At 49.4% G+C, this 13,245-nt stretch overlaps 1 protein-coding gene across 3 annotated transcripts in view; it reads left to right on the top strand.

Annotated features, from left to right (window-relative positions):
* Positions 1-789: 789 nt before the first annotated feature.
* Positions 790-13,245, top strand: part of Plxna4 (plexin A4) — a 464,905-nt gene continuing 452,449 nt past the window's right edge. Inside the window, exon 1 of one of the 3 annotated variants that reach the window (XM_076566561.1) lies at positions 790-1,273. The gene's annotated coding sequence lies outside the window, so the exon portion shown is untranslated. The remainder of the gene's footprint in view (positions 1,274-13,245) is intronic. The other 2 variants (XM_076566560.1, XM_006991601.4) reach the window with 2 other exon arrangements.

The raw sequence follows: 13,245 nt of genomic DNA on the forward strand, positions 1-13,245 counted from the left end.
GGTGTCACCCTATATGCGCCACTCTGCCCTATGTCGCCACCACCAGGGTGGCTCGAAAGACCCAGGGGGTGCCTGCAAACGTCCACGCTGGGGAGAGCCGGCGAGCCTGCGGCGGCAACGTGCGGGGAAGCGCCCCCTGCCCCCTCTGCCGGCCGCTCTACCTCGGTCTAGATGTCAGCCGCGAGCTCCGAGCCAGCGAGCGAGCCAGAGAGGGAGCGGCGGCGGCGGCGGCGGCGGCGGGCCGCGGGCGGCGGGGAGGGGGAGGAGGCGAGGAGAGGGAGGGAGGAAGGGAAGCAGGGAGGGCGGGAGGGAGGAGAGGAGGACCCAGAGAGCGCCAGGCAGCTGGAGTTTTTGCAGCGCTTGGCCGGGCTTCAATGCACAGCAGCAGCGAGCCGCGGCGGCAGCAGGCAGCCCGGGAGCTCCGGCGGCGGCCGAGCCAGCGGCGGCCCCGCTCCCTGCCCCCTGCAAACTTTGCGAGCCGCCCGCCCGGGGGGCCGGGGGCGCGCCCGGGAAGCTCGGCTTGGACCACAGCCGCGCTCTTGGCCGCCGCAGCGCCAGCCGCCGCCGTCGCTGCTATCACCGCATATCCGCGCCTCCCCGGGGAGAAGTCGGCGGCTCCCGCGGCCCCCAGCCCCGGCCCCTGGGCACTGCCCGGCTAGTTCCCGGGCAGGGGTGGGGGCAACAGCGGCGTGTCCGGCCCTGGGCTGCCAGGAGGTGGACGCCACTGCCCAGGGAGGCGCGCAGAGGCTGGGAGAGCGCTCCCCGGCGGGTCCCCAACGCACTCGCCGCCGCGCCCGGGCAGCGGCCCGACCCGGCTAGCATGGGCGGCGCGGAGTGACGCCGCCGTGCCCGCTTGGCATCAAGGACATTCAGCCCGCGGGGGTGGGGACGAAGGGGGGCAGCCCCGCGTCGCCGCCGCAGCCCCTGAGAGCCACCACTGTCGCTGCTTGGGCTCCGGGGCTGGGTGGAGGAAAAGGGTGCTTGGAATCGATCCACATTTTCTGACCTTTTTGTTGGACATTACGCCCACCTTGGACGCTGCAAGAGGAGCTGTCAAGCCCAGCAGGCTCTGATTTGACCCCCTCCGTTTTCCTCTGCTGCTCGTGGCTTCCCGGTGCCTCGGTGGAGTATTTGCGTTCGGGGCTGGGGCTGGAGGAGGCAGCCACACGCGCGCACGCACACGTTCAGAGGAGGGCGAGAGGCAGCGGTACAGGCACCATCTGCAGTGTCAATGCGGCGCTGGGGCTGAAGGAGGGAAACGCCGCTCTTCCAGGTAAGGAGCCACCGGCCGGGCTCAGGGCCAGCTGGGCAGAGCGGGCGGAGGTGCGGGGTCCGGTCCTGGAGTCCTCGCCTGCTCCGAGCCATCCCGCTACACACACACACACACACACACACACACACACACACACACGCACAAACACACGCGCACGCACACACACATGCATATACGCATACCCTGAGCTCACGCACCTGCCCACGTCCCACCTGGACACCCGCGTAGGTGCAGCGCAGCCCGGAGCAGGGATTTCCCGTGTTCTTCTCTTCACCGGACCTAGACTTCTCTTCCCCAGGACTTTCAGGGTGGGATTTTGTAAATGACTGACTCTTCTATCCAGCTTGGTAGGATGAGGGAGCGATTTTGCTGTTTCTAGCGCCTTTCATTTCCTAACTGGTTTTTACAAAACAGGAGAAGTCATGGGAGGTCTTAGGAGACCCACCCAGTGCAATTGAGCCCTTGGCTTTTGGACACTAGGATTTTTACCCCCTATTAATAGGCGAAACACAGATAGATATTTAAAGGGCAGAGATTTGGAGATTGTGGTGATCGGGAGCCTGGGAGGAGGCCACATAAGCAACCCGGGCTGCAGTTCTGTAGGGCGGCGCATATGGAACAGACTCTGCGTTTCCCTAGTAAAGGCAGCACACACGCCTTTCCGAAGCGTGGCACTGCTTCCCCGGAATGTGCCGGGATTTCAGGCAGGGAGGGGCTTTCACATCAAAGCTAGGGGAGGGATCCTTGTCTAGGGAGGATGCTGCGGTCCTTTAAGGAGGATCAAACCTTATTCACGTTGCCAGTCAGTGGTAGACAGCAAGCAGACAGGGCTTGGGGACACAGCTTTGTGGCCACCCCCTCACTTCCTTATCCTTCTCTGTGCATGTGAGGCGATTTCCCCCTGTGCCGTGAGCTAACACCTGTCACATGGCTTTGGGGTATGTGTCTGAGAACATGAGCAAGAAGGAAGGGTAGAGCGGGATTTAGACTTTTCAGGGAGAAAGGACTGTGGACACACTGGCATACCCACCCTATGAGGTATAGTGTCCCCCAGAGTCCAGATCCTCTGCGTGCAGAATGGCTTTCCAGAAGCCACTGGTTCAAGTTGTACTTCCCAGAGCTCCCCACCCCACCTCACCCTGTCCCAGTTCCAGAGCCTGCTCATTTTGAAACTTTTCCTAGAATGGATGGGGGTGGAATGGGGGTGAATGGAGTCCCAAAGTGCTTTTTCAAGGCTCACCTATTAGACTCCAAGAGAGACTTCTTTTGGGGCCTCAATTATTGCAGGGAGAAGAATAGAAGGTTCAAATAAATCGTTATTTCAGGCTTGAATACACATGTTTTTATGTTTCTATAGCTGTCCCTTTGTGGTGTCTTGGGGGCATTCTGATAAAATCAGGATATGCTTCTTCCCTCTTTCTAAGACCATGTGTTCAGAGTGTCCTACAAACCTACCAAAGGGAGAAATACATTGGAAATCTTCCAGAAGGTGAGGGACAAGAAACAAGCACTCTGGAACAAGGAGGTCTTAAGTGCAGGTAGAGGATTTCTAGTGCCTTATAAATCCCAAAGATGGGGTGCAGCCACATAGGATTTTTCTTTGCACTCACAGTCCTCCTGTTTTTCAAACTTTTTTCTGACCCTGCCAAGGTCTCTCTGGCTAGGCTTTGTGGGTGGGTGGGGGAAGCAGATGCCCCAGGAGGGAATCTGTATCCCTGCTGTGTGTGGTGTAAGCGGCCCTTTGATTGATTGAAAAAGATAGCTGGGATAAAGGAAAGCTTCTCACAATGAGAACCCAGATCAGGGAGAAACATTTCTTTTTAAGAATGGTGGGTGTGTACACATGCAGCTGTACACACACACATTCTTAGAGCCGTGCCAAATGCAGTCAGCTTGTCCAAGCATGGGTGACAGGGGTGTCCACTTCTGACTTCTGGGCTGTGGAAAAACATTGGCACGTTATAGCATGCACACACTTGGAGTGTGTGGATGGGGAGGACCCACATACTCATACATATGGCTGTGGCACATGATCTGTAACAAGCAGTGAACTATAGTGACAATGAGTATCTCCCAGAGAAGCATTCCCTCACCGGACCTGTGAGGGGAGGAGGCTGGGGTGCAGATCTCCCCTGCCACAACAGACTCCTGCTTCTTTCTCTGTCCCCCTCTTCCTGCAGCCTCAGGATCTGTCATTTTAATGCAAAGTCCACTATCATTATGCTAGTTATAAGCTAACACTGGAGCTCAAAAGAATCCCCACACTTTCTGCACTTACCATTGGTTTCTAGGAAAAGACAGGCAGTAATTAACTGTGTGTGTGTGTGTGTGTGTGTGTGTGTGTGTGTGTGTGTGTGTGTGTGTTTCATTTCCTGGCTCTTTTGCCCAACCCTGGAGTATACCACAATATCCTTGCTCTACTGTTCTTCTTGTGGGCCTTTAAGTTTTCTGGTCTACACTATAAGGTACTCAGTTGCATGCACTAGGAAAGGCCGGAACACAAATGTTTCTCTTTGGTCAGCCTTATTGAGGCTGGAAGTTGTTCTGGAAGCATTCCTGTGAACAGCAGGCATGGTTCATCCATGATCTGCTCTGCTCTCACTAAATCCCCCCCCCACACACACACACCCGGGCCCTGAAAATGTTTCAGGGAGGAATTTTTCTCCTAGGCAGCCAATTTGCTCCGGTCTCCTTCCTTGTCTCTGTTCTCCTGCTTCAGCTCCGCTCCCTGCAGACAGGGAAATCCGCATGGCAGAATCTGCCTACACTTGGCCTACCGGTCCTTTTAATCCCAAGGAGGGCTGCTGGGAATTAAGTAGGGGCTTTCTAGGGTGGTAGCATTCCTTCCTTGGGGAGAGAGCTCAGGGGGATGGGTTAGTAACTGCTCTGAGCTCCTAGGTATTGCCAGGCTTTGATGGAAAGAAATTATAGCAAGCGTCTGTCTCTCCTCCCAGCCAGCTAGGGGGCATTTCTTAGCGGCTCTCGCCCAGTCTCAGCAGAGCAGGTACTGCTCAGACAATCCACACTGGAGACCTGTTGGAGTGCCTCTCCCACTGGCTGCGATGGGGCGGTGGCGATGCTGTGAACCTGCCTGCCTGCGGGATGTGATTTTGGCTTTGATTACTCTGCAACGGATGTGTCAGATGTGTCCCTCTCACCTCGCCTCTTATTTGTGTCCAGTGCTCCTTGATGGGAAACCGGTCCAGGCCCTGGGCCATTGTGTGTGTGTGTGTGTGTGTGTGTGTGTGTGTGTGTGTGTGTGTGTGTGTGTGTTCATTTCTTTCCCTTGACACCCCCTTTCCTCCTCCTTCAAAGCCCTGTCCCTCCCTCCCAGTACTTGTGAATCCACCTCCCAGCTTTGTGCTTGTATCCACCAGCCCATTCACCCTCAAATTTGCGGCACTCCGCGAAATCAATATAACATGAATTTAACGACAGCTGGATGATTAAGTGTTATTTATATTTAAAAGCGGCATTTAAAAAAGACGTTGTGCTAATAAATCAAAGGGCTGTTTGGGAGATGCACATGATTAGGGTAATTGCCCCGGAGGCTCCAGTGAGTAATGCTTGGTCCACACAGAGCCCTGCCGACACTGTCTCTTTAAAAGCTAGTCCTTACTGTTCCCTCCCCTACCACCCACCTGATCCCTTCTCACTGTCCTGACTTACTCTAGGTCTCTCTCCTGTCCTTGCTTCCCAGGCTGCAGATATTCTAGTTACGACAGGAAGGTGGAGCCATCAAGGAGACAGGAGCAGGCTCTGCCACTGAGTGGAAGGAGGTGGATCTTAAAAGGGAAGGCAGGCAGGGGTCCCGATTCCCCACTGGGGGCCTTGTTCCAGAAGAAGGAGGCTGCTTCTTCACTTGCTGTGAAGCAGAATAGTTTCTAGAGGTCCTGAGTGAGGAACGCTGTCCTGTGATCATGTGGTGTCAGCCTCCCCAGGGAAGCAGCTGGGAGAACACTAGTATTGGCTTTAGCACTGGAATGGAGGGTAGTACTAATTAATGATGAAAGTGGTGGCCAGTGTTTATGAAGTACTTCCTTTGATCGTGCATCGTTTGAGTACTCTAGATGGGGTTGCTTCCTTTATTCTTCACAGGCACCCAGGGAGGCCAGGGCTACTGCTGTCCCTATGTCCTCCCAAAGGAACTGAGATGAGGGAGGTTCCACACTTGGTCCAGAGTCACATAGCCACCAAGTGGTGGAACCAAGTCCCAGTGCTGAGCAGTCTGACCTGGCTTCTTGTCACCGAGCTGAGCTGCTTACCATGTGAGGCTATAGGTACTCAGCAAGTCACCACCCCCTTGCTAAGGGAGTGGGAGAGTGGGGCCCGGGTCCTGCTTTCTCCTTTGGATTATCTCTGGCCCCAAGCAAAGTTTTCTATTTGTTGAGCCTCAAATTTCTCTATTAATTAAGGGGAGAGAGTCTCATCCTTGGCTGAGAGTGGACTGGAAGGTTGCATGGGTCCCTCTAGCAGACCACTCAGCTCTGAGGCTGACTGTTCCTTTATATGGAAATTTCTGTTTTTCTCTGGGAAAACACAGAAGACACGGCCGAGGGAATGAACGGAGTCTACATCTTTGCTTTGGATTTTGTGCAGCTCTGGGTTCTTTGTAGTCAGTATTTCAAATTGCTGGTATTGTGGAAATGATACTCTCTCATTGAATGCCCCAAGTAGCCTGTAAGGTGGGGTATTGTGACTTACCGTTTTGATGGCATGAGAACTTAGGCTGAGATGACAGTTAAAGATGCCCCAGGCCCAGGTTGCTAAGCAACAGATGGCCAGTTCACTGTTGGGCAAAGATTCATGCTATGGCACTGCTCACGGGTGGTGCTCTGTGGCTGTTCTTTCATTCATTCACTAGCTCTGGGGGTCTAAGTTTTAGAATCCAGAGGCAGGGACAATGTCATGTCATGCTAGGTGGAGGCTGGTGCCCATGGCCTGCACAGGGAGGGCAATCCTGCGGCTGTGATGGAATATGGAATTTAGAATAGAAGAGGAAAAGAAGGTGGAGTGGGCACAGGCTGAGTGGAGCCACTGGGAATCACATTGTGAAGCGAAAAGATTTACAAAGTAGGGCCCCAGGAAGTGAGGCATTGTGGTGGGTGTTGTCCCACCCCAAGGCCGGGGCTCCCCAGTCTCAGTCCTTCTGGCCTACATACTCTCAGGCACAGAATAAGAGAGGCTCTAGTGATTAGGGTTTCCCTCCGCACTTTCAAAAGAGAAACTTTCATTCCATGGACAATGTAATTTGCCTTTCTTCTACACTGTGCAGTGATGGGAAATTCGGCTAGACTTGGGGAGGTTAGAAGCAGCATGTGTAGAATTTTATCACTTCCCCCTGGGTGGGTGGGTCAGCGCGTGGGGCAAGAGTAGGGGAGGCGGAAAGGACTCAGATTTAAACCAACAGGTGCCTGTGAGTTCTGAAGCATCCTAGGAGCCTGGGGCTGTAAGCTGGAGTATCCACTCCCCTCCACGGTGCCTTCTCCATGAACCAGGATTCGCAACAGCAAATGGGATTTTAGGATGTTTTGTCACTCCAACACAAAACACATCACTGGCTAAGAGGATCTCGTCTTCACAGTCAATGTACTGAACCCAGCCTAACGCAATCAATTCCCCAGTTCTTACAAGGGAAAGTCTTTCATTATGAAATGGGAGGAGAGGAACATTTGGAGATGAGGTCACTGAAACTACAGCTACGGCAAGTCGTTCCTGCTCATCCCTGCAGACCAATGCTTCCCATCTGACATAACCCATGGCACTCTTCTTGGGAGAGCCCAATTCACTTATCCCAGGCCAGCGAAGAGCCCAGAACCAGAGGGTGAAGCAAGCTGTCCCTTGGGTTTCGGGAAGGAAAGTAAGCAGAGCAGAACTGGTGGGCTGTCTCTCTTGGCACCGGGCGAGAGGCCACGGTGTCAGTGGGCACCAGGTTTTCTGTTGAACCAGGCCATGTGGCATGGTAACAGTGCAGAGGGCAGGGGGCGTGTTTCCACACTCTTCATCTCTGTCTTGCTTCTTGAAGGTAAATACCAACAAGAGAGCCGAAATTCCCAAAGTCCATTCTGCGGTTGTGTAAATAGATGTTATGCACACCAAAGTTACCAAGTCTAGTAAGTTTGAGACACTGGGTAAGTTAAAGGAGGTTAGCTAAATGAGTTTCTTGCCATGGGATTTCTCAGAGACTGTAACATAGCAGCCTTCTCCACTGTGGTGTAGCCTTGGAATCCATCAAGAAATCAACGCCGCCGTGTGTGTACATTTGAATGCCTATATGGTTTGTGTGTGTGTGTGTTTTCATGTTCATATGTATGTGCAAGTGTCTGTGTGTATATGTGGAAGCCAGAGGTCAATGCCGAGAGCTTCTCCGGTTGACCGCCAACTTACATTTTTTTGAAGCAGGGTCTCTCACGGAACCTCGAGCTTGCCAATTTGGCTGGACTGTCTGATCAGCAAGCCACAGGCCCTACCTGTTCAGAGTCCCAGTGCTGGGATCATAGTGCCTATTGCTGTATCTGGCTTCTTTATGTGGGTGCTGGGGACTGAACTCAGGTCCTTATGCCTGCATTGTGAGTGCTCTACTAACTGAGTCATTTCTGTAGCCTGTGTTTTCTTGTGACTTACTATTGACCGAATAATTTCAGCTGAACTTTTGTAACCAAGTCCTGGGTTCTAGTGACTATGACGTTTCTCAGAATCCTGACTCCAACCTCAGCATCTGCTGAACCATCTCCACGCCCCACCCTTCCCTTTGTCCTTCTCAGGCAGTAGAACTTCTCAGGCATGTGGACATATCCTTAGACTCATAAATGATTCCTATAAGTTCTTTGTGCTTGATAACCACTGGTGTTATAGGAAAAGAAGGCTTTGGATATAGAAAAATGTAAATCTCAGCTTGGTCATTTACCAGAAAAGGGATTTTTGGAGAGATCACTTTATGTCTCAGTACTGCCAGTTACAAAATGAGAAGGTTGTTCTAGAGTGGTGATTTAAAAAATATTTAATATAAAGTAGAGGAAATCCTTGTTCAACTGAAATTTTATATGAAAGTCTAGTGGCCAGAAGAAATGTAAACAGTATTGTTTTGGCCAAAGATGGGGATCCCTAGCCTGTCTTAAGGCCATGATCTCAGCCCAGCTTTCCCAGATGCTGGTGTGACATCACTTTATTGAGAGATGGTCAGGCCCAGGGCTGGACCTCTGTGGTTCCTCCTACTGTGTCTGATAATAGAACTTTTTACAGGAGTCTGGCCTTTGCTCTGAAGGAAGAAAGACAGTAAGAGCTTTGGGATAACAAGGCTGGTATGAGTTGTCACTGGGTCACATTGAAGGGGAGGCCGGAAGAAGAACGGCTGAAGCGAGAAAGAAGGTGAAGTGATCTTTCCTCCTTTGCTCTGTGGATCAGTCAGGTTCATTCTCCAATATTTAACTCCTGAGTTTTATTGAATAATAAAACATTAAAAGAAGCCACAATATCTGGTGCCTCATGTTGGTCATCCTATGTATCAAGTTTTTCTCTGTCCCGCCAGCCAGCTCCCAAATAATGATGTGGAGACTTACTATTAATTATGAAAGCTCAGCCTTAGCTTAGGCTTGTCCCACTAGCTCTTATAACTTAAATTAACTTATATATGTTTTTATTAATCTACATTCTACCACATGGCTTTTACCTCTTTCCCATTCTATGTGTCTGACTCATTCTGTGTCTTCATGGCATCTCTTGCATGCCTCGATTTGTCTCCTTCTTCCTCCTTCTCTGCCTGGAAGTCCCTCCTATACTTCCTGTCTAGCTATTGGCTGTTTAGCTCTTTATTAAACCAATCACAGCAATGTATCTTCACACAGTGTACAAATATCCCACAACAGGGTGGGATAGGACAGATCTGGGCAAATACATCAATTGAGCCTCATGGAAGGACTGTGCAGCTCTTCAGGGTCTAGACAGCGAGACAGGAAGGAATTCTCTAATAAAGAACTCTCCAAATTCATAGAATTGTGGCAGTCTTAGCCAACCACACTGCAGGTCACCCGGGCCATAGTCCCAACTGAAACTGTCTTAGGAATGAGTGCTGGCATTCCTACATCGTTTTGGCTATTACTACATTGGTTTTGCTCTTGCCAGGGAAATTGTTTTATGACTTATAATGAGCTAAAACTGATAAAATTATTGAGCTGGTCATAGTAACAATAAAAAGAGATACTGGACGGGTGTCAAGGCATTTCCCTGATGTTGAGCTGTTTTAGTCTCAGGAGTGCCTTCCAGCCCGTTATGGAGGCATCCCAGGTACTTCTGCCCATGTGAAGCAGGGGGCAGGAGCAAATGACCCCCCCTACGTTTGAGTCCTGCTGTTAGCATTGAAGTGTGGTATAATAGAGGGTATTTCTACATAAAATGTTCCTTTAAGTTGTTGCTTTTAGCCAGCCCTGTCCTCTCTGAGACTTATTTATTTATTTATTTATTTATTTATTTATTTATTTATTTATTTATTTATTTATTTATTTATGGTAACTCTTGCACTTTGAAGCCCTTCTCAGGTCAAGCTGGGCAAAGGCTCAATGATCACACTGCGTTTGCGACCTCTTTCTCTCAGCTCTCTCCCCCATTAGAGGCTGACCCATCTTCCTTCCCTAGATGCCCTTGCTTTTAACTACTGACTGATGTGAGCAGCTCCCTGGCACAGAGACCTGGGTTTGCAGAGCAGTCTGCCTAAGAGTTCTGCGCTCCACCCCTGCTTGAAAGCGTGTCTTGTGCAATCAGGAACTCCTTTCGTTCTTTTCCACGATGACAAAGAAGATGTTGCCCGTCAGGGGCAGTGATGACAATTGAAATCATGTACAACCTGCTCTCTGTATCCACGGGTTCCACATCTGTGGATTCAACTAACTGTGCATTGAAGATATTAAAAACAATCATATTTCTGCCGAATGTGAACAGACTCTTTCCCTTGTTCTTATTTCCCCGGCACAATGCAGCCTAATGACCATTTACATAGCATTTCCATTGTATTAGTGTTGAGATGATTTAAAGTATACAGGAGGATAGGCCTATGTTGCATGTATGCAAGAACTGTATCATTGTATATAACAGTCTTGAGTATCTGCAGTTTTTTTTATCCATGGAGTGTGGTGTTGTCCTGGAACAAATCACTTACAGATGGCAAGGGATGACTATATTTCCTGATGTCCTAGATTGAGAGGAGCCATTAATACTTCTTTTATACTCATTCCAACCCAGAGTGTATCTTTTTGAGGTGATCAATAAACATTTGCTGAATGTGCAGAATGGGGGTAGATAGGGTGCAGTGGACTGTTCATGTTAATGGGCATAGAATCAAAGTATCACTCTCTGTATGAAACTTACTGTGGGTTAGATGCTGATAGATGGAGAGAGATGGCCAAGCTAGTTTACCCAGAACCTAGTCCACTGAATGTCCCCTCCTCATGTCCCAGTTAAAAAAATTACACGGCCCAAAAGTTCTGCAGATACCTTCTGTGTCCTCTCCATCTTAAGATGTATAGCAAATGTATTAAAAGGAAGCCTGTTTATTATTAACCATATGTTTTACAGTTTATCTGGCAGTGGGATTGCTTTGTGTTGATGTATTTAAATCTGCTGACATCTCCTGGAATAAGTATTTCATTTGGTTAGAAAACATTTTTGGGATGGGCATGTAGTTCAGTGGTAGAGTATTTGCTTAACATGTGCAAGGTCCTGGCTTTGTTCCCAAACTAGAGGAGTAGGGGAGAAAACGGAGGAGGAGAAGGGAAGGGAGGAGGAGGGGAAGGGAGGGGAGGAGGAGGAGGGGGACAGTGGCAGCAGCAGCATTATAGCAGATACTGTCCTTCAATGGGATGCTTTTAAGTTCAAGGTCAGCTTGAAGGAGAATACATTAGGAAGAGGAATCCATTGTATTGGTAAGTGAAGACTTGGGTTCAGCTTTCAGAGATTCTGCCCACCTCTTGTGGCTATCAAATGCTTTTGAGGACCCAGAAATTACTCAATTCTTACAGAACTTCTGTGAGCATGGCCACATGGTCTACAGGCAGGTGCCTATCTTCTGTAGGGATTGTTTTCAGAAGTGTGAATGCAGCTCTGGTAGATCATGGACTTGTTTCCAACAAGTGGTACTTTTCTGTTGCACATCATTGATCAAGGCAGATACTTGCAAAACATGTGGGTAATGACATTCGTCTTTTCCATCTCCCCCAACTCTAGCTGCTCTTAGGGAATAACAGGCCTTAGAATAACTGACAAAGAGAAATGCTCTTTATCGAATTAACAACTGAGACTTGCATTATTAAGACACATCTCTAAATTTTGAGTAGTTGAAACCAGTTTTCTCCTGAGATGTGTTGGGGAACCTTTGCCAGCCTAAAGGGGGATGAAGGTTTGTGATTTACTATAAATTCATGGCCTTAACCATGAAAAAATGACCCAGAGATTGTATTTCCTATAGGAATCATTTTAACCACCTGTTATTCACCTTAGATAGGTAAATGGTGTGTGTGTGGCGGGGGGGGGGGGGGGGGGCTGTGAACTGAAGTTCCTAGAGACTTTGTAGTTTGACTGGTTAGAACTTCATGATTTCAGAGAGTCAAGACATTGCAGATGGGGCACCAAAATCTTCTTGGGTTATCTTTAGTCCTTTTAGTAGATATTTATTGCTGACCCCTGTGTCTGACTTAACATCCTTTTGACTATCAGGTAAAACATTCAGAATATATTCTTAGTAAACCATTAACTTCTGTCAGCCCCTGAAGCTAAGAATGTCATTGGGTAGCGTCTGAAACCTATAGCAGAATTTCCCACTTGCCATACTCACCTGCCCGTGGTCTCAGTATTTGGTAAATGTGTTAACTTATGACTGCTTTTTGATCTGTGTTCATGACAGTTTATGAAATCGTTTCTCATACTGGATCCTGTTAATAGAGGCGATACAAAACTGTGTTCCTAGATCACAGTCACTCATATTTGGCTCGGTGTAAACTATCTCTTACATCCTTTGGAAGGACAGTTGTGTTTTGCATTGACAAGGGTACCATTCCAAGTGGCATTTGGCTTTTGGATTACCCAGGGACATCAACTGATAACCTGCTTGCCCAATTGTTGGGTCTCCAGTACCCTCTGCCTCACTAGTTCCATTCCAGAGTGAGTAAGGGTTGCTAACACACACTTATTAACAAAATTCCCCTGAGACCCATTCATAAAGCATCGCACTGGTGATTCTATCAGCATTAAACTGTTTGGTGACTGAGTTTAGAATTATAGGAATCGGAGAGATGAATTAGCAGTAAATCAAGTCCCAGCTGAGTTCAAACCCAACTGCAGTGAGTTTTAAATTTAAACTATCTTGTTCTGATGAAGCAGTTTTGAGTCAAGCACTGGAGCTCTGTTGCTCTTGACTTTGGAGATGTGTAGCAGCCTCCCTTTGATGGAGAAACCTGGACAGCTGCTTGTATTGATTCCTAGCCATGTTGGGAAATTGTCACTGCATTTCTTCCTTATGAACTGTTGGTTCTCTCTCTCTCTCTCTCTCTCTCTCTCTCTCTCTCTCTCTCTCTCTCTCTCTCTCTCTCTCCCCCTCTCCCTCCCTCCCTCCCTCCCTCCCTCCCTCCCTCCCTCCCTCCCTTAAAGTAGGAATCCGATTTGCAGGGACACAGCAGAGGGCAGGTGGGAGAGGGACTTAGGCCCATGGGGCGGGGGACTGGGGGACTGTTTATCAGTTTCTCTTTGGCCCTGCCCATGCCAGCTCACAGGGAAGGAGAGTCTGGAGCTGCTTCAGGTGATGTCTCGTGGTTTGTTTCCCTGCTTGGGCCATATCTGAGTTTTCCTTCAGGGAGATAGCACAGACGATCAACAAAGAGAGCACTCTGATGAAGCAGCACAGACTGTCGTGTTGTGGTTGTGCATTGTGTTATAATAAGAAGTCATTTACCTAAGTTACAGGGTCCCCCGACTGGAGCTTGTCAGAA

Source organism: Peromyscus maniculatus, chromosome 3 (genome assembly GCF_049852395.1).
Source record: "Peromyscus maniculatus bairdii isolate BWxNUB_F1_BW_parent chromosome 3, HU_Pman_BW_mat_3.1, whole genome shotgun sequence".
NCBI classification, from domain to species: domain Eukaryota; kingdom Metazoa; phylum Chordata; class Mammalia; order Rodentia; family Cricetidae; genus Peromyscus; species Peromyscus maniculatus.